Source organism: Oncorhynchus nerka, linkage group LG28 (assembly GCF_034236695.1).
Source record: "Oncorhynchus nerka isolate Pitt River linkage group LG28, Oner_Uvic_2.0, whole genome shotgun sequence".
Taxonomy (NCBI): domain Eukaryota; kingdom Metazoa; phylum Chordata; class Actinopteri; order Salmoniformes; family Salmonidae; genus Oncorhynchus; species Oncorhynchus nerka.
The window spans coordinates 61,917,209-61,939,234 of NC_088423.1; the positions used below are offsets into that span (position 1 = coordinate 61,917,209).

Genomic DNA, 22,026 nt, shown 5'->3' on the forward strand with positions numbered 1-22,026 from the left:
ATATTGGACCTACATTTATCCAGTCTCTTCACTCTATCCTCTGTCTAACAATCACTGAACACATAAGGGAGACGGTGTAGTGCTCGAACAGGTAAAAACAAATGGCAAATGTTTCCAATGTAAACATAATTTCACTAGCCTCGTAGAGAACTAGGCTTCCCTAATCCGGAAGCCTGGTGAAGTCTGGCCTAAATTAGCTAAAAGAGGATGGAGACCTGGTCTAAAACCAATCAGATGCCTTGCTTGGGCGGATCTTAAGACGCAGTACTCCTTCAACAGTCATGTGGGGGAGGGTTCTTGTAATGTAACATGAAACAAAAATGTAGCCGCTGGAAGCCAGCGGACCATTCAAATCGTTAAGGCTAATACAACATTCTTCAGACCTCCGAAGATGGCATGACAAAGTTTTTGGAGGAATGGCTACGTGGGACTACCATTTCACCAACCTGTGCACACTTGTCTCTGTGTGGTTCTCGAGCAACAGTATGTGATAGCATTGAACATTATATACTGTAAGACGTTCTAGACAGTATCGCCTCCAGCATATGATGCTCCCATTAAGTATTGTCAAAGGTCACTGCCCTCAACATCTGCCAGTAGTCCAGCTGTGTGTCATATATTGACTTGTTCTAATGCATGCAGTTCTTTGAAATACATTATCACTGCTATGAATGGAATTGGACATGGTTGTCGTCAAATATACGGTGCAGTCGGAGAATATTCAGACCACTTGATTTTTTTCTACATTTCGTTGCAATATAGCCTTATTCTAAAATGTGATCATTGTTTTTTTCCTCATCAATCTACACACAATACCCCATAATGACAAAGCAAAAACAGGTTTTTAGACATTTTTGCAAATGTATTAAAACTATAACTATATATCACATTTGCATAAGTATTCGGACCCTTTACTCAGTGCTTTGTTGAAGCACCTTTGGCAGCTATTACAGCCTTGAGTCTTCTTGGGTAAGACGCTACAAGCTTGGCACACCTGTATTTGGGGAGTTTTTCCCCATTCTTCTCTGCAGATCCTCTCAAACTGTCAGGTTGGATTGGGAGCGTTGCATAGCTTTTTGCACAGATTTTTTCAGGTCTCTCTAAAGGTGTTCGATCGGGTTCAAGGACATTCAGAGACTTGTCCCGAAGCCACTCCTGGGATACTTGGCTGTGTGCTTAGGGTTGTTGTCCTGTTGGAAGGTGAACCTTCGCCCCAGTCTGAGGTCCTGAGCGCTCTGGAGTAGGTTTTCATTAAGGATCTCTCTGTACTTTGCTCCGTTCATCTTTCCCTCAATCCTGACTAGTCTCCCAGTCCCGTCAGCTGAAAAACATTCCCACAGCATGATGCTGCCACCACCATGCTTCACCGTAGGGATGTTGCCTGGTTTCCTCCAGACGTGACGCTTGGCATTCAGGCCAAAGAATTCAATCTTGGTTTCATCAGACCAGAGAATCTTGTTTCTCATGGTCAGTCTTTTAGGGGCCATTTGACAAACTCCAAGCGAGCTGTCGTGTGCCTTTTAATGAGGAGTGGCTTCCGTCTGGCCACTCTACCATAAAGGCCTGATTGGTGGAGTGCTACAGAGATGGTTGTCCTTCTGGAAGGTTCTGCAATCTCCACAGAGGAACTCTGGAGCTCTGTCAGTGACCTTCGTGTTCTTTATCACCTCCCTGACCAATTCCCTTCTACCCCTACTGCTCAGGTTGGCCGGGCGGTCAGCTCTAAGAAGAGTCTTAGTGGTTTCAAACGTCTTCTATTTAAAAAATTATGGAGGCCACTTTGTTCTTGGGAACCTTCAATGCTGCTGACATTTTTTGGTACCCTTCCCCAGATCTGTGCCTCAACACAATCCTGTCTCAGAGCTCTACGGACAATTCCTTCGACCTCATGGCTTGGTTTTTGCTCTGACATGTACTGTCAACTGTGGGACCTTTTATATAGACAGATGTGCAATCGCCATCACACTGCACACTGCCCTATCCCTTCTGGACAAGAGGAATACCTATGTAAGAATGCTGTTCATTGACGACAGCTCAGCATTAGTACCCTCCAAGCATTAGTACCCTGGGTCTCAACGCCACCCTCTGTAATCCAGAACTTCCTGATGGGCCGCTCCCAAGTGGTGAAGGTAGGAAATAACATCTCCACTTCGCTGATCCTCAACACTGGGGCCCTACAAGGGTGGGTGCTCAGCCCCCTCCTGTACTCCCTGTTCACCCAAGCACACCTCAAACTCAATCATCAAGTTTCCCAACGACACAACAGTAGTAGGCTTGATTACCAACAACAACGAGACAGCCTAAAGGGAGGAGGTGAGGGCTCTCGGAGTGTGATGTCAGGAAAATAACCTCTCACTCAACGTCAACAAAACAAAGGAGATGATCGTGGACTTCAGGAAACAGCAGAGGGAAGGCGTGGTCAGTCAGGTGCATCAAAGCTGGCACTGAGAGACTGAAAAACAGCTATCTCAAGGCCATCAGACTGTTAAAAAGCCTGTATGCACAGAGGCTACTGCCTACATACAGACTTTAAATCATTGGCCACTTTAGTAAATGGATCACTAGTCACTTTAATATTGCCACTTTAATAATGTTTACATATCTTGTATTACTCATCTCATATGTATATACTGTATTCTATACTATCTATTGCATCTTAGCGTATGCCACTCTGTCATTGTTCATCCATATATTGATATTTATATATTCTTATTCCATTCCTTTACTTAGATTTGTGTTTATTAGGTATCTGTTGTGGAATTGTTAGATAGTACTTGTTAGATATTTTTATATTTTCAGCACTGTTGGAACTAGAAGCACAAGCATTTCGCTATACTCGCAATAAAATGTGATTTGTGTGCCTTTCCAAATCATGTCCAATCAATTGAATTTACCACAGGTGGACTCCAATCAAGTTGTTGAAACATCTCAAGGATGTTGAATGGAAACAGGATGCACATGAGCTCAATTTCAAGTCTCATAGGACAGGGTCTGAGTACTTATGTAAATAAGGTATTTCTGTTTTTAGTTTGAATACATTTCACTTTGTTATTATGGGGTATTGTGTGTAAATTTATGAGGATTTAAAATGTTTTTTAAAATTCATTTTAGAATAAGGCTGTAACGAAACAAAATGTGGAACAAGTCAAAGGGTCTGAATACTTTCCGATTGCACTGTAAATGGAAATAGAACATGGTCTTGTCATGGTAATACATTTTTATACATTGCAGGCCTAGACAACATGTTTCCTGGACCTCTGAGTGAAGTGGTGACGTTATCAATATCTATCTGTTTCCTGCCTTTCTAACACTGTCTTGCTGAAGAGTGATGAATTGCACTGAGCCTGGAGATTCTCAATATAGTTTCTGGGATTGACTGTCAGCAGAGCGCCGAGGTGGTGATCTTGTGAGGTTGAGAGTAAGGCCTAGTCCTCTCAATAAAAACACATTCATCTAGGGACAGAGCTGCTCTGCTTAGCAACCAAGGTGCAATATTGAAAATCAATGTGTGGCCCAGAGCAGGGACATAATGATCAGTACAACCAACTTTTGGGAGAGAGTGGACACTTGACAATTGGCTCCTCACTCTCTGTCGTCATTTTCTTTGACCTGTGATAATGAAGGCGTAACACCCTTTCAAGTGGTTAGGATAGCACCGACACTTCCCTCCCACCTCGTTATTCTCTCCCTTACATTTAAGCTTTATTTAGGAAAGGGCGGAGTCCTATTAAAACCAACGTGCATGACAAACACTTACACAATCATAGGAGCATAGAAAATAGAAAATACAATCATAAAAAAACATAGATATTCATGTCCACTGCTGCTCCTTCTCACCTCTGGTGTGTTGGACCCTCCATAGAAAAGAACACGATGCACCCTCCTACTTTCTCTTCCCAGCGCATTCTAAACTCCAGAGTTGAGATTTAGGATTTTGTTTCTAGGATATCCAGTTATCAAAAGATGTTGCCCTGTAATGGAACCTGCCTCCATTTATTTTGACCATTGTGAAAAGGTTTGACCCCTGTCACATCAGATTCATAAAGCTTCAGTAGAATTGATGGCAGATGTGGCTAACTCATTAGTAGAGTCAGTTTAGGATCACTTTTAATACTTGCCAGGTGTTGATTTATTGCCCCGTACTTGTTTTAGTTTCCAATCCAGTATTTTGCATTGTAATCCAATTGCTGACCCTCAGGGCATATTGGTTAAATGATTGAATGTCCATGCAATAACTTTTTGATGAATGTTACTCAGGATTTTCCAGCTGTTCAAGTAATTGTGCAGGCAGATAAACTCATTTGTGACATGAACAGCTATGCAGGGATTGCATAGCAGGCTACACTATAACTTCAAAAAACATTATCTTAATATCGAAGTATTGCAAGCTCCTTGAGCCCTTGTAAAACAATCAATCGGAACGCTAGACTGAGGTGTGCACACAACTTGACTTGTGATAATTGCAAGGATGGGTCTTGGTTTTGAAAAACCCTAAAACCTAATCTTCTCCTAGTTATGTCATTTGGATGGATTTGTCTATTTATGTTTGTGGAGAGTCAACATTGACTGTCCCAGACCTCCTTGTCTGCTGTCAGCATGTCTTTGCCTTCACCGCTTCTGACTCTTGAGCTTTGTTTACTCAAACCAACACATTGGCTTCAATCTAAATACTCTAGTCTGTGGCCCCAGCCCAGTTTAGGTTATTTACAGTATCTAACATCCATTTTCCTCTTACTGGGTACTCCGACTAGGCTGTAGATATACCATAGACGCTTTCAGATTCTAAAACAATGTTCTCAGCTCAGCGAAGCCTGATGAAGACAATTTATAGTTTAGTATTTACACGGAACAAAAATCTAAATGCAATTTCAAAGATTTTACTGAGTTACAGTTCATATAAGAAAATCAGTCTATTTAAATACATTCAGTAGGCCCTAATCTATGGATTTCACATGACTGGGAATACATACATGCATCTGTATACCTTAATTTAATAAAAGGTAGGGGCATGGATCAGAAAACCAGTCAGTATCTGGTGTGACCACCATTTGCCTCATGCAGCGCGACACATCTCCTTCGCATAGATCAGGCTGCTGATTGTGGCCTGTGGAATGTTGGCCCACTCCTCTTCAATGGCTGTGTGAAGTTGCTGGATATTGTCTGGAACTGGAACACGTGGTCGTACACGTTGATCCAGAGCATCCCAAACATGCCATGGAAGAACTGGGTCATTTTCAGCTTCTAGGAATTCTGTACAGATCCTTGCGACATGTGACCGTGCATTATGCTGAAACATGAGGTGATGGCGGCAGATGAATGGCACAACAATGGGCCTCAGAATCTCAACATGGTATCTCTGTATTTTAAATTGCCATTGATAAAATGCAATTATGTTCGTTGTCCGTAGCTTATGCCTGCCCATACCATAACATGGGGCACTCTGTTCTTGTTCACAACGTTGACATCAGCAAACCGATCACCCACACCGCCATGTCGCCATCTGCCGTCTGCCCGGTACAGTTGAAACCGGGTTTCACCCATCAAGCACACTCCAGCGTGCCAGTGGCCATCGAAGGTGAACATTTGCCCACTGAAGTCGGTTATGACGCTGAAGTGCAGTCTGGTCAAGGCCCTGGTGAGGACAACGAGCACGCAGATGAGCTTCCCTGAGATGGTTTCTGACAATTTGTGCAGAAATTGTTCGGTTGTGCAAACACAGTTTCATCAGCTGTCCGGGTGATGACTCTGCAGGTGAAAGGTCCCTGGCTGGCGTGGTTACATGTGGTCTGCGGTTGTGAGGCCGGTTGGACGTACTGCCAAATTCTCTAAAACATTCTTGGAGGTAGCTTATGGTAGAGAAATTAACGTTAACATTAAATTCTCCAGCAACAGCTCTGGTGGACATTCCTGCAGTCAGCATGCCCCAATTGCACACTCCCTCAAAAGTTGAGACATCTGTGGCATAACTACACAATTTTAAATTGGCCTTTTGTCCCCAGTAGAATTTATGAGAAATAAGCTTTTTGTGCGTATGGAAAATGTATCTTTTATTTCAGCCCATGAAACATGGGACCAACACTTTACATGTTGCATTTATATATTTTTGTTCATTGTATAAAAAAAACGGTCAAGAATGCTTTAATTGCAGAAATATACACTAAGTGTACAAAACATTAGGAATATGTCATAGACTGACCAGGTGAATCACTTGATGTAACTTGTTAAATCCACTTTAATCAGTGTAGATGAAGGGGAGGAGACCGGTTAAATATGATTATTTTTAAGCCTTGAGACATGGATTATATATGTGCAATTCCGAGGGTAAATAGGCCATCAGTTTCCCCATCCCATGTCTATAGTCTTCCAATGTGGTGTAACTCACTGGATCTCAGCTTACTGTTTATTCAGCTCTGTTTACATGGGGAGCACTCTGTGTTCAGAGCTTCTGAGCTGCCCTCCCTGTGTAGGTTTCGTGCTGTGGTACCGGAGTGCAGCTCAAGGCTTATCCACTTGGATCAGTCAGTAATTGAACCACATTGTAACTATGGCCCTGAGAGTTGAAGCATGAAAGAGAGGGAAATGTACTTCTTCTTTTCTTTTTTTTAAGAAGCCTGCTCCACTTTATCGTTTGTGGGCTCTGACAATACCTGGTCTTGGGTTTGTTCAGGTTTTTCTGGTATTAGCACTGCTTTCTGTCTGGTTTGCGTGTTTTTATTTATCACTTCAAAAAATAATACATATCTACACAGTACATACAAAAAAAAAACGTGACTGGGAGAGCACAATAAAGTGAGACTGATTTCTATTGTCTATTCCTCCTGGGTTATCTGATCACCATTTGAATCATCCGCAGCTCTAGTGTGTCCTTGCTGTGTTCACAGGTTGTCACCTGCTGCGTATTACGCCCAGCGGATGATTCAGTACTTATCTCGGCGGGACAGCATTCGCCAACGATCACTGCGCTACCAGAGCCGACTGCGGCCTCTCTCGTCCACCTCGGATAGCCCAGGAAGCAACCCCTCCGTTGAGAACAACGAGGTGGACTTTGAGGAGTTTGAGTGAGTCGTCATCAACCTACAACATCCAATGCTTTTTTTTGCATCCCTTGACACTTGTTCATGAAGACATTTACAGAACACATTATGATAAAACATCCTATAATTGTCAAGAGCTTTGGGATTTATTCCACAAGGAGCACTATTAATGGAATTATTTGCATGAAACCATACCATAGCAAGATACTGTGCTTTTTGTCCCCAGAGGGGAGGCACCATTGCCAATGGATGAGAGAAATGAATTCCCCCCATTATGCCTCCACACACCCTCTGTATGATCTGGGATGCATAATGACTGTCTAACAAAGCAGCAACAGCAAAACACTCCTACTGAAATAACTTGCACATCGAATGCCTTGATGCGTGGCTCTCAAAGGTTGAATTTGTGATGTATCTTTCTCATGGATTAGGTTTTATTCTTTCAATATGTAAATGTTAATTGCCTCTGGAATGGCTATAAAAAAAAAGGTGCTGGGAGATGGTGTTGCTTGCAGGACCATGATACTCCAGGGTCAGTGGTTTGTAACATTCAATGCTCCCAGGACTTATTTGAGGGCATCAGTCTTCTCAGGCCTCTGCAGACTTTGTACTGTAGCATCGTTGGCTGAATGAGGTCAAAGGAATTCCCCTGGTGCTGTTCCTCTCCAGCAATTAAGGACATATTATTTATAACGATAAGAACTGTTTGTCCGAATGAACAACTAAGTTATTCGTCACTCTATCAACTATTTTAGAATGCCTTTTATTGTCCTTTGGGTTGGATTCAGAGTTGCGTGAAACCAGCTGGGACATTTTCCTGGAGCATGTAAACGGTCCGATGTTGCTAGTTATAACTGGGTCATTGCATGGTGTGGCGTCAGCTCCACATCACTGCGAGACAGTGTCTGTTCTCTTCAGACAAGATTAGACATGTGCTGCCACCCTCTCGTTCATAATTGAACCTGGTGGGATTCAGGGAATTATAACAAGACAACATCCCCTTATCCCCCATTCTCGATTTAGGCTTCTGCTTGCCAATTGTTTTATGATTGGTGTGGATCAGAAAACTTTGCAGCCATAGTGAGTGCAATTAACAGTATGGGGTATGGCTCCATGCATCACAGACACAACGCTGTTGTTAGTTGAAGAGAGAGGGGGGGTCTCAGATTTCTGGGGGTATGGCGTTTCTCAACTCTCAGTAATGAGCGATTGGCACCGTTTAAAAAAAAATAAAAAAAGTTTGCGGTACAGTAAGTCTTTGAGATGCGGAGCCTCGTGAACGTTGGCCATTTTGCTGTCCGTGCTAGTAACGCTGGAAAGTTTTTAGGACATTCAATCTACAGTTAGATTAAGCAATTACACGGCTAGCTATGAGATATATTTACAGTTAGCTATATAGCTAATGTGTTTTGATTTCCACTTGGCGAATTAGCCCCAAATGAATTAGCCTACGTAGGCAAATGGATATCTATTGAACGAAAACATTCAGAGAAGTCTGGAGCCCTATTGTGACAGTAAAATATAGCAACAGTCTATTTTCCTCAATAAAGCACGGCGGCTGGCTTTATAAGATTATACTTTTTTTCTATTGCGCTGGTGCGACCAGCCCTGTCTGAGCGGGTTTTTTTTCTGGAGCAGGATGCTACAGGTGATTTTAAAAATAATTGTAAAACAATTCATTCGTAACACAGTACACACAATTGACAGGTGTTTTGTTTGATTTTCACAAAATCTAATATTTTCACGTGCAGAATAACTGAGGACAAACTTTCACTTTTTCTTTAAACTGGTCATGTGCCAGTTGCACAATGAAAAGATATGGCCTTTATAGCTTTTGGAATGATGTTAAGAATTCACTCGCTGTAATGGAACCAGCAAACAGTGAAAGTAAACCTAGATTACAGTGCTGTGAAAACATACACAGCAGCAGGCTCAGACTATAGATGAATCAGGATTATGCTCCCATTGAGAACTGCACAGAATGACAACGCTTGGTGTTTTAAAGGGGTGCACTGAAGAAATCCTTTTAGAGCTGTAGCCTAATTCTCTTCCAAACCCTCGACCTGCTTCGTAAGATGCTGATCCAAGAGAGAGGAGAGAGCAGCGGTTTAATAAGGACACCTCCGATGACACTGTGGCCTTTTTCCAAGGAAAGCAGCTATCAATCACTAGGTCATTTCTAAACTCTTCTCTTCTCCTCTTCTTTTTACCTACAGGAATTGTGAATTAATTTTTAAATAGTTCGTTATTTACGCTTGCGTAGAATGAGGCTGGACATTTCAATTTACTTACGGGTGTACGTTGTCCCCATTATGTTTGTAGTCTGTTTTAGAGGTGAAACGGTATGAACATTTCATATCACGATTATAGTGACCAAAATTATCACGGGTATCAGTATTATCGCGGTATTGTTAAAATGTGCTGGAAATGTTCAAAGTACTGATGCACACACTGAAATCATTTCACCAAGTTGTATATTGAAAACCAGCAAACAACAAATAAAATGAGCAACAGAAAATCTTTTTTTGTGTGCATAAACATTAACATTAAAGATGGCACCAGGTGGCCATGAGAGTTAAAGGTTTCCCTAGTGCAGGATTTAAGGAACACAACCTCAAGTAAGCAAATCAAATGTGCATGTAAAATCAACACAAGTAAAGCAATGTGCATGTAAGAGCAATACAACCATATGTCAACAAATCCAATGTGCAGGTGTTGACATTAAAATAACACAAAATATGCAAACAAATCAAATGAACACCACTGATTGTATGTCCGTTCTCTCCTTCATAAATAAATAAGGTGCTGCTGGCCTAACATCCTGTATGGATGCATTCTTTGTTTTAATTGAAATTAAATGTAAAAATGTCAACATATTTACTTTGTCCGGTTTAAGTAGTGATCTGCGTGGGGAGACGATGTGCCCGCTGGCACTGAACACTCTCGCTGATGACATTCTGTTTGCTGGGATGCACAAAAGCTTCCTGGCAACCCTGGCAAGGTGAGGCAGCTCTGATGCATGACCCCTCGTTTATTAAAAAAAAAAATGTTTTTGCATGTTCTGCACACAGGGTGACCATCTTCGATTAAGTTTCCCTCAACACTCTTGCAAAACCCAAAATACGACCACACTTCAGATTTGGTCCTCTTAGAAGGCTGATGCTGGACAGTATTTACCGTGAGTTTTTCAAACCGCGGTAATCGAACACAGTTTTAATGACGATGAACATTTGAAACGGTAATATCAACCGTCGTGGTTTATCGTGAAACCAGTAACCGTTTCATCCCTAGTCTGTTTGCAAGTTAACTATTGCATTATGTACTGGACATTTATAATATGACCACCAAAATAGGTTTACTTTAGACTTGAGCGTCATACATACAATTAAGTTATACGGCCAGTCAGCCACAGAGTATCATAGCAGTCGGAGCAAACAAAAATTTGCCGGTATTAAAATGCAGTTCTGGGTGACTGAAGTGAGATGGGGCATCTTCAAAGCCAAAATATGACCTCACCGATTTGGTTCATGAATTATTCCGCCAACCTGACTGCCCGACTTAGAAATTCATTGCTGAGGGTATATGAGTGTTTGGCACATTTCATATCAGTTATTGAAATGTATATTTATGAAAGCATGTCTATTTCCGGCCTGCTTTCCGATTCGAGTATTTTCAGAGGCTCCGGGTTCGTCGGATTTCCTCTCTCTCGCGTCCTTTTTCACATCGTCTCAGTTTTCAAGAAGTGTAAAGCAAATTCTGAATGTGAAACGTCCAGTGGATCACAGAGGCCGCGTCCTCTCAGCTGATACTCTACTCTGATGGAAATATGATGCATATTTAATTCCTCCTGGGGTCAGCGAATAAATTACAGGAACCAATGTTCCTGTAATGGCACAGTCTTCCTTTGCAAGGTCAGATATTTACATTGGAGTCATTTTAGCAGATGCTCTTATTCAGAGCGACTATCAGGAGCAATTAGGGCTACGTGCCTTGCTCAAGGGCACGTCGACAGATTTTTTACCTAGTCTGCTCAGGGATCTCAACGAGCTACCTTTCGGGCTACTGATCCGGTCTTTAACCGCTAGGTTACATGCCGTCCCGATTCTATACAGTGTCTCCTCGGCCTGGAAATATTTTGCCTTTGTATTTCCTCCTTTGAATATGTCCAGATTGGATTATACTGTGTTGTGAAAAGGGGCCCACTTACTAGCAGTTTTTTCAAACCTGTTAATGGAGAAACATTGGAGCCATAAATAACCATCTTTATGCGTTGCAGCATTTTCAAACTTTTGCGAATCTTCTCTGGAGTTTTTGTTTTGAGGCTGCTGGATGATCACAAGCAGTACTGCAACTTTCTCCCTTTGGTCTGGGTCTCAAGCTCAAGCCAATAATAAGTTAGGCTAACATCAAACTTTTAAGTGAGCCTGCACTATATAGTGAGTCCAGCTACGGTCTCTCAGTTAAGCGGCTTTTAATTTTTCTTTGTATGTCTTTGTCTGTTATCTCCCTCTCTGTCCGTCTGTCTGTCTTCACAGGGATAACGGTGATCGCGCCAGACACAGGGCTCCACGCAACGCTCGTATGTCTGCCCCCTCGCTTGGCAGATTTGTTCCCCGGTGGGTGGCCCTGATATGATTCATTTATTGATTGTTTTATTGGGAAAAAGATGCACGGAGTACAACCCAAGGGACAACACGTTAAAGTGATTCCACTGGTTTCCCTGATGGAATACACACAATGCAGAGCAAACAAACAAAAACAACAGCCATCCCTACAATATATATTTTTTAAACAGCATCACACAGCATACAATAAATACTCTAAATACATAACAAAAAAAAGAAAAGAAACAGAAAAATAAAAACATGAAATAGTCAACCTATTCAAACTCATCATTTGTCCCCCTGGACTCTGAGTACATTATACTTATTGGCTCTTCATATTCTAATTGATGTTTTTTGGCCAATGATATGAGCAGCCAATGACATAACGGGATTCTGTGTCCCGAGGATTAGTATACAGGAAATGTTTTACATATTCTCCCAACTTTTGCTCAAGTTTGATTTGAATCGGGTCTATCCAAAACCAGTGGTGAACATTAGCACATCATACAGCACAATTGTATTTATTTATTATAATTTTTTAAACTTTTATTTAACTAGGCGAGTCAGTTAAAAACAAATTCTTATTTTCAATTACGGCCTAGGAACAGTGGGTTAACTGCCTTGTTCAGGGGCAGAACAACAGATTTTTACCTTGTCAGCTCGGGGGATTCGATCTTGCAACCTTTTGGTTACTAGTCCAACTATCTGACCACTAGGCTACCCTCATCAGTTTGTGCAACAATGTAAAGTCAGGTAAGGCTTTTATAAAAACTTGCCTGTGCTTTTTAGTCCCCTATTACGCGACTGAGATTGTCTCTAATTTTCTCATATCTTAATTATGGGGTGAGTAAACTCTGTCAGTTGTTGTGATTTCTATATAACGTGATGCTTCTCTCTTTCTTCAAGGAGGTTCCTACTGCCTGAGTATCTGCCATATGCTGGGATCTTCCACCACGAGAGGGGCCAGCCTGGCCTGGCCACCCATTCCTCTGTCAACAGGGTCCTAGCAGGTAGGCAGAGTTATCCCTCGTGTTTTCATCTTGTGTTTCTGTTTTGGAAACTAGGCTGCTAGCAGAGCTGGCATTCCAGTAATATTTCAGTTCACGTTGGTGCTTTAGGACCTGGCTGCCCACACAATGTACCATTTTCGGATGGATGAGCAGTTCAGCAGCACAGGTAAGTGTTTGCGAAGAGGGCCTCTGCGTAATGAGTGCCCTGTGCTCTCCACCCACGCTTTTGGAGCAAAATCCACATGCTCTAGTGGTATCGATGTGGACGTTGCAGATAATGAATTCGTCGACGAGAGCGCTTCAGAACCTCTTTTTTTTCCCCTGCCGCCCACACTCTTGCAGACATGCTGGAACGCCCACACCAGCCCCAAAGAGCGAACTTATCAAACTACCCCCCCCCCCCCCCCCCCACACCCCCCGACATGATTTGTGTGTCAAAATATGAGTTTCTCTGAAGTCCCGTCTCAAGCATGCTTTTGCATTATGAATGGTTTCTGACTCCTCATACCCAAAGGTAGAACACGTTCACAGCTCATGTCAAACCAAGCCAAATAGTCCCACTCACCTTTTGCTTCCGTTGGCTGACAATGACCGATAGTCACAGTGAGACATTAGAGGAGAGTGCTGCTGTGGCTGCACGGTGTTGTTTCTCATTGTACTGTGTCACTGTCATTGTGTGTGTCTTGCCCACCGCTGAAACCTCCTACGCATACCAAATGTTTTACAATTAATTTCCTTTCAACTTGAATGAAAAGTTCTTACATTTGTGTGTGTGTGTGTGTGTGTGAGTGACGTCTAGTTAATAAACAGAGAAATTACATCAGGTTTTATGCCTGTTGAGTCAGGAGAGATGTTCTCCGCACAGCCCTCCATTTGCTTCCTACCGCTGATTGCTGTGCCACCTGTGTTGGTGATGGTTTGTAATGTTGCTCTTGAAATGCCACAGCAGCGCACACAGTGTTTAAGTTTAAATGACCTTCCACAGCTGTTCAGCATAGCTCGTTCATAGATGGCCTAGTCTTCTTTTGTTTTTGCTGTGACAATGTAGTGAAAATTGAGAACAGGGCTTTTTCACCAGCAGAGGACAGTAATGACCATATGCTCGTATATGAGCCTTTATGTAAGAGGTCTAAATGCAAATCTTTAATCATTCCAAAAATAAATAATGCTGGTGCGCATTTATATAACTGGCTATATAACTAGTTATCTTTTTTCAATGGAAGGGTTTTGTCTTTTAGGGGTTTTAGAAGTTTTTTTAGGTGTTCATTTTTGTGATCCAAAAAGTGCATTTTAATTTAAACTTGCATAAAGGCATGAGGTACAGTGCACACGTCATTCAGAGTTTAAGACCCAGTTGAGCAGCTAAACCGGGTCGAGGCTATGTCCCTTCTCATCTTGGTGGTTAATCAGTGTCTGAGCAGAAAGAGAATTTGTAAATGGAGAAGGTGACCTGTGATGACATCTCATTGTCACCCCAACGGTCAGGAGAGAAGGGAACAGAAAGGGGGATATTATCTGCTCACTCTGTAACCCAGAGTGAACCCACTGCAATTACCAATCCCAGTGGAGAAGGACCGTGGAGGAGGACAATAATGGAGTGGACAGAGAGGGTTGTTGGTTCAGGCAGCACACACAAATGGAAATGATCGGATAGAACATAGACCATGGTCGTTCAGAATATTTTGTCTCAGTTCCCCAACTATTTTCATTGTACCAGTAAATCATACATCATTAATCCATATTTCTAACTAAGGACATTAACTGAACTTAGTAGTATCTACCATCTCCTATCTTTGTCCAACTTTCATTCTTTTATTAACACCATATGTTCGATGCCAGAGACTGATATGATATTAACCAAGTAGCAAGTACTGTATTGTATTGCATGACTATAGAGAAGCTACTTTTATTTCTGCTCTATCTCCCTTGTCCCCCTCTGGGGTTTTCTACTTTTGACTGAGCTGGTGGCAGATGTCAGCTTTTCACCCCTCTGTGCATTGTTGGTCGAGGCATCTGTGAACTGTATATCAGCAACATCGAACTTGCTGGAACTGAGGACACCCTTACATAAAGGCCCTCAGCCGTACAGCTTTTAATGCATAACGCGCAGTACTTCAGATCTGTCCTCTTCTATCTCAGTGGCTGCTATTTCAGTGCCTCTGTTTTTTTTTAGGATCTCTTTCCCTATTGTGTGAAAGTTCTTCCCTTTTGACAAATCCATGGCGAAGTAAGGGTTTCACGTCAAAACAGAACGCATCATAAAGGGAGCCGTTCAAAACCATTGAGGACATACAGTGTTTTAAATCACACGTAAACTAATCTTGTCGTGCATTATCCTTTTTTCACTCTGCTTTTTTTTTTTCAATGAAGGATCATTCCACTTGTGATGTTGACGAAAAACATTCTGGATTTGTTGTTTCTTTTGCCAGGTCCCATTGTTCAGATACTTTGCAATATAATCTTACATTTTGTGATAATGTGAGATTTTGTTTTATGGATGAGTTGGCAATAGGGCCAATGGCATCTAAGTCAAATCCAATTTTATTGGTCACATACACATATTTAGCAGATGATATTGTGGGTGTAGCAAAATGCGTGTGTTCCTAGCTCCAACAGTGCAGTAGTTTCTAACAATTCAGAACAATACACACGTAAAATAATGGAATTAAGAAATATATCAAATATTAGGATGAGCAATGTTGGAGTGGCATAGACTAAAATACAGTAGAATAGAATACAGTATATACATATGAAATGAGTAAAGCCGCATGTAAACATTATTATAGTGACCAGTGATTCTATGTATAAAGGGCAGCAGCCTCTAAGGTGCAGTGTTGAGTAACCGGGTGGTAGCTGGCTAGCGATCACTATTTTTTGGCTGCTCTTATATTTCCGGAAATTAAAAGCGCATTGGCGTCAGCAATAGGGCAGTGGATTTAGCCCAGAGCTTGTATTCTCATCATTGAGTAATGTACACTACATTAACCAGAGGTCAAACCATTGGCATGTGTCTGATGCAATATGGAATGGTTTGTGCTTTAATCCATACTGTTTTAATTCAATATTTAGGATCAGTCTGTAAGTGCGTGTTCAGATGTGGCACTGAGAGTACCTGGAGGCATGCTGTATCAGTGAGACAGGAAGTCTTAATTAATTAAGGCAGCTAGCTCGTAAGACAGCCCGTCGGTCATGTTAGCTCTTTCCCAGAAGTTGAACAGCAAGGACCCAATGTTCCTTTTCCCCCACTTGGGCTTTGTCTTGGGACTACCGTCAAACAAAAAATATCAGCTTCAGAGAAATCACACGTTCAGCCAAGTGAAGAGAGGATGTTCCAGGTGTATTTTATTGTGTGATGCTCCAGCTCTCTGACATACTGTGACTAGAGGGGCTTGTCACTCTCTTGTCACTTTGCCCTGCTTCAGTCCCCTATAACCTCATTCACCTTCGGTCTCTGACCAGTCACTTTCTCTCACTCGGTTTGCCTTCCCTTCACCCCTCTTCTCTCTCCTCCAACCCTCCATTGTTGTCTTTCCAGCTTATCCCTACCCTTTTTTCCTCTTCAGTCACTCCATCCTAAATACACCTCTCCTCCAAACTAAATCTCTTGAGCTTAACTAGTATAAGGAGCTACTTCCTTGCCAATGTATAGAAGAAAGCAATTCCCTCCTTTTGAAGGTTCACCCTTTGAATACGTCATATCATTTATTCTCATGTACCTTGGAATATGCAGCAGCAGCTCCCATGCTGATTACCGGTTGGGAGAGTTGAGAACAGCTTTACACGTGTTAAAGAGCACTTCATGTTTTACTTTGATACCTTCCTTGGCGAAAGTAAATATGTGTAACAGAAGGCATATGTTGAGGAGTAACGTATGTACATATGTCCCAAACGGATGTGTGTGTAGTGTACCGTGACCTCATTTCCAACATCTCTTCCTGATCACTGCTTCAATTGTTTTTCTGCTCAAGTTCTTTTCTTTAGCTGTGCAATTGAATATCCTATGTCAATGTCCCCCTCACTTTTACTGCAACCCTCTAAGTCAGGGATGGGAAACTGGCGACCCTCCCCCCTTTTTTTGTAGGCCTACGGATGAATTCCTCACCACCACGGTTGAGAGTTTCCAAATGTGTTTGTGCATCAGCAGGTTCTCGCACATGTCAGTCACTGATATTCACTCAATAAGCCCATGTTCAGCTACATCTTTTTTTTATTGATTGGTAAGTTTGTCTAGCGGCCAGCTGTCTAAACTTCGAGTAATAATGGTCAAATTTCTGACTGGGGTGGCCCCCATAGATTTTGTTGGTCACTCTCACTCAGATATCATATTCAAAACAAAATCTTATCTCCGCCCTATGTCAAAATGTGTAGAATTGCATGTTTTGCTGTATGGATGTTGGTATGCAGAGCCGCGAACCACTGCGGCCCCTCATCGGGAGTTCAGATTTTTTTTGTGGCCCCCCCCAGCCCCATCCTAAGTTGCCCATCCCTGTTCGAAGTACACCATCACCCAGTTGGCTCAGGCGCTGTGAAATCAAGATAAGTCTGACAGTCATCTCCATGTATTTTGTATTGGGAAAGCTGTTGAATATGCAATGCCTGCATTTTGTTAGCCCTCCGAGAAATCTGTGTGTATAGGCTATCCCCCAAAGCCCAATGGAAAACCCGAGCCTTAGAAGTTTCCTGTTGAAATGCATTAGTGAAGAGTAAACCAAACTGTTTACATTTTCATATAAAATTTAGTTTTTGTCATTTGCATTTTTCAAATGTATTTGCTCTTCAAAATAACAAAGACAAGATTAGTTACTGTAAGTGGTTTGAATCAAAGCGTCCCGGCTGGGGATACTGATTGCATGAGTGGCTGTATTAGAATATCTTAGTGGGTCCTGCCTCAGTAATGCAGTAGTCTCTCTTTATAGACGGGAGGGCGACAACCTTTTATCTCCAGTATGGGAGCTCTCTTGGAGGTGTTTGATGCTGTGGTTGATGGACACTCAGACAGAAAAGTCTAGTGGTTTTAGTTCCTGCCAACATCATGCCTGTCATTAATACAGTTGAAGTTGGAAGTTTACATACACTTAGGTTGGAGTCATTAAAACTAATTTTTCAACCACTCCACAAACTATAGTTTTGGCAAGTCGGTTGGGACATCTACTTTGTGCATGTCACCACTGAATGCTTGTTATGTGCACTCACCAATGAAAAGGGGAAGTTTCTAGCTGTCAGCATGAAGCTCAATACATTAGGGATTTAGGCAGTTTCCTGCTTTTGGACTCATTTCTCCATTGGCAGACGGGCAACAGATTTTCCGTTGTGCAGTGTGTCATATCCCAGGAAGTGTACCCAGCTGAATTCTATGTGCACAGGGTCTGCATTATTACACTAAACACGTAAAGGAGTTGTACTCTCTAAAATTATAACACAAAAATATCTACAATATTATTAGACTGTATAATTTATTCCCAATGTTTCATCATGATGCAATAAAGCAAGACTTTTTTAGAGCAGGGGTCTTCAACCTTTTCTTTCCCAGGGACACCCGCCCAGGCAAACCGGCGACCATAATATGTTAGCACAAAACAAATGTTATCGTCTTATCAGGTGAACAGCAAGGAGAGGTAATCAACCATATTATTTATTTTTGTTTGTTTGTATTTTACCCCCCTTTTTCTCCCCAATTTCGATCTTGTCTCATCGCTGCAACTCCCCAACGAGTCATGCGTCTCTTGAAACATGACCCGCCTAACCGCGCTCCTTAACACCTACCAGCTTAACCCGGAAACCAGCCGCACCAAGGTGTGGGAGGAAACACCGTTCAACTGGCGACCGGAGTCAGCACACGGTTCGCCACAAGGAGTCACTAGGGTGCGTTGAGACAAGTAAAGCCCCCCTGGTCAAACCCTCCCCTAACCTGGACGACGCTGGGCCAATTGTGCACTGTCCCGGGCTTTGCCACAGCCGGTTGTGGCACAGCCTTGGAATGAACCCGGGTCTGTAGTAACGCCTCTAGCACTGTGATGCAGTGCCTTAGACCTCTGCGCCACTCGAGAGGCCAGTAATCAAACATATTTAGTTCATAGATTTGGTACATTGTTTTTTATTTTGACCTCCCCACATTATAAATGGAGGAGGAAGTGTAAACTCTAACATAGCCTATTAGATAGAAATGTAACTCCAAAGACATTTTCATAAATAGCAGCAGTCAAGAAAGCTTACCAGCAGCCAGTGTCACTTGCCGTGACTGGTACTCGCAGGTGCTTTTTCAAAGCCTATGTCAGATACTCCAGTGAGTGTAATTAGCTCCAGTGAGTGTAATTTGCTCAATATTAGGAGCTGAAATAATGTTGACATCATTAGAAATGATATTCTCCTCTTTTCTACTGTAGGTATATAATTCAAAATGTGTTTATTCTGTTGTTGCTAGCAATATTCATAAAAACATGCATTTTTCTATCAATGTTTTATTATTATTTTTAAATATACAGTTGAAGTCGGAAGTTTACATATACTGAGGTTGCAGTCACTTAAACTCGTTTTTCAACCACTCCACAAATTTCTTGTTAACAAACTATAGTTTTGGCAAGTCGGTTAGGACATCTACTTTGTACATGACACAAGTAATGTTTCCAACAATTGTTTACAGACAGATTATTTCACTTATAATTCACTTCATCACAAATCCAGTGGGTCAGAAGTTTTTATTTTTATTTCACCTTTATTTAACCAGGTAGGCTAGTTGAGAACAGGTTCTCATTTGCAACTGCGACCTGGCCAAGATAAAGCATAGCAGAGTGAACAGACACAAAAAGAGTTACACATGGAGTAAACAGACACAAAAAGTTTACATACACTAAGTTGACTGTTCCTTTAAACAGCTTGGAAAATTCCAGAAAATGATGTCATGGCTTTAGAAGCTTCTGATAGGCTAATTGACATAATTTGAGTCAATTGTAGGTGTACGTGTGGATGTATTTCAATGCCTACCTTCAAACTCATTGCCTCTTTGCTTGACATCATGGGAAAATCAAACGAAATCAGCCAAGACCTCAGAAATAAAATTGTAGACCTCCACAAGTCTGGCTCATCCTTGGAAGCAATTTCAAAATGCCTGAAGGTACCACATTCATCTGTACAAATAATAGTACAAAGGGGGACGCTTGCAAGCCTAAGAACCCCATCCCAACCACGAAGCACAGGGGTGGCAGCATCATGTTGTGGGGGTGCTTTGTTGCAGGAGGGACTGGTGCACTTCACAAAATAGATGGCATCTTGGGGTGGGAAATTATGGGGATATGTTGAAGCAACATCTCAAGACATCAGTCAGGAAGTTAAAGATTGGTCGCAAATGGGTCTTCCAAATGGACAATGACCCCAAGCATACTTCCAAAGTTGTGGCAAAATGGCTTAAGGACAACAAAGTCAAAGTATTGGAGTGGCCATCAGAAAGCCCTGACCTCAATCATGTAGAACATTTGTGGGCAGAACTGAAAAAGCGTGTGCGAGCAAGGAGGCCTACAAACCTGACTCGGTTACATCAGCTCTGTCAGGAGGAGTGGGCCAAAATTCACCCAAATTATTGGGGGAAGCTTGTGGAAGGCTACCCGAAATGTTTGATCCAAGCTAAACAATGTAAAGGCAATGCTACCAAATACTAATTGAGTGCATGTAAACTTCTGACCCACTGGGAATGTGATGAAAACATCAAAGCTGAAATAAATAATTCTCTCTACTATTATTCTGACATTTCACATTCTTAAAATAAAGTGGTGATCCTAACTGACCTAAAACGGGGATGAATTGTGGAAAAACTGAGTTTAAATGTATTTGGCTAAGGTAAGGTGTATGTAAACTTCCGACTATATATTTCTCGAACCTTCTGCAGTACCTGTGGGTCTCTGGACCCCCGGTTGAATACCCTTGCTTTAGAGTCTATGGTGTATTGTGTATGTTGTCTAGGCCCAGCTAGGGGGTAGTGTTGACCTGTGGCTGTGGAGCCAGTAATGGTGGCCATTACTTTAAGATCTTTCTCCTCCCTCCTAGGTCTTATGGAGGAGGGACATTTATGGGGATAATTCAGGATGAGCTGAGTCTATGGCAGAAACACACCAGTGCTCCATACTGTTATGGGCTCTTTAAAATCTTGCCTGGAAAGTCCCAAAGGATATGCATTTGGATTTTGTAAAACTTTCCTGAGAGCTGTGTCGGACAGCTGACAGCAGCTTTCTCATCACCAAAAGATAAAAACCTACCTACTTACTCCATTAAGTGTTTTTTTATGAAGTAAGTAAGTGCTAAGCGTCGTCAGAGGCCCGGTGGTTAGAATAGAGTGTGTCTATTATATTAAGTTATTGTTCAGAGATAAAATAACCATACGCAATAGCCTTTTGAAAAATTCACTCTACAGAGACTCCATCTCCTCTGCTCTTGGAAATTAAAAAATGGGTTTAAGGAAGGCATTGGTAATTACTCTGCTGTGCTTTAGGCTCACTTCCACGTTTGAGTAAAGCACACTGGCAGTGTGGTGAGGGGCAGATTATCAGTTTTTTCCTAGTACATTAATGGTTTGTTGATTTGCAAAGCGCAAGTAATGCTGGCTCAGTCAAAACTTTACATTTAAGAATGCTCAAGCAGTAGTTGGACACCGGACTCTAAAAGCTACACCTCATCTGCCAAAAAGTTCTTCCCTGTCCAGTTGTTATGGCCTCTGCATAATTCATTCATCGTTCTGCTGTTTATGGTACCTTCAAAATATGTACTTGGACGAGCCCGAAAGCACAACCCTTTGCAGGCCAGTTACAGCCTCTATGGACTTTCAGAGCATAAAAAAATGGGTATAGACCTAATAGTTTAAAATGGAGCTTCTCTTTTAGAGATGTTCTCAAACACTGACTCAATCATGCACACACTTTGCAATACTCTTCAGATCCAAACCACATGGGGCTAGTTTTGACTTCGCTTTCTTTCGGATTCTGCCAGTTGTGGCAGACCTGAAGGTATGCGGTTGAAGTCAGAAGGGATTGACTTTCTACTGGCAAAATGTAAACAGTTTAAACTGTCAGAACACAGACTGATTGTCAGTCTGATTTCATTTCTATAATGCCCCCTTTTGTTGCATTCCTTGCATTATTTCATAGTGTGGCAAATAAGATTAGCATTGCTCTTCTATTAGGGCTGTCATAAATATTCCCCGGTTTTATTTTGATTTTTAAATCCAGATATCAGCCTTAAACATTGAATTATTTCATATTCAACAAATCATCTTGGCCATTACCACTGCCTTGTATGTTTTCTCCTCTCTACGTTTCATCAGTCATGCCTCAATGCACTGTTGATGTAACCACAGCAACCAAATCCACTGTGATTTCACGTAACTTTGATAAG

General features: G+C 41.9%; 1 pseudogene; it reads left to right on the plus strand.

Moving 5' to 3' along the window:
• LOC115113487 (activating molecule in BECN1-regulated autophagy protein 1-like) overlaps nt 1–22,026 on the plus strand; it is a 172,359-nt pseudogene that overhangs the window by 26,242 nt on the left and 124,091 nt on the right.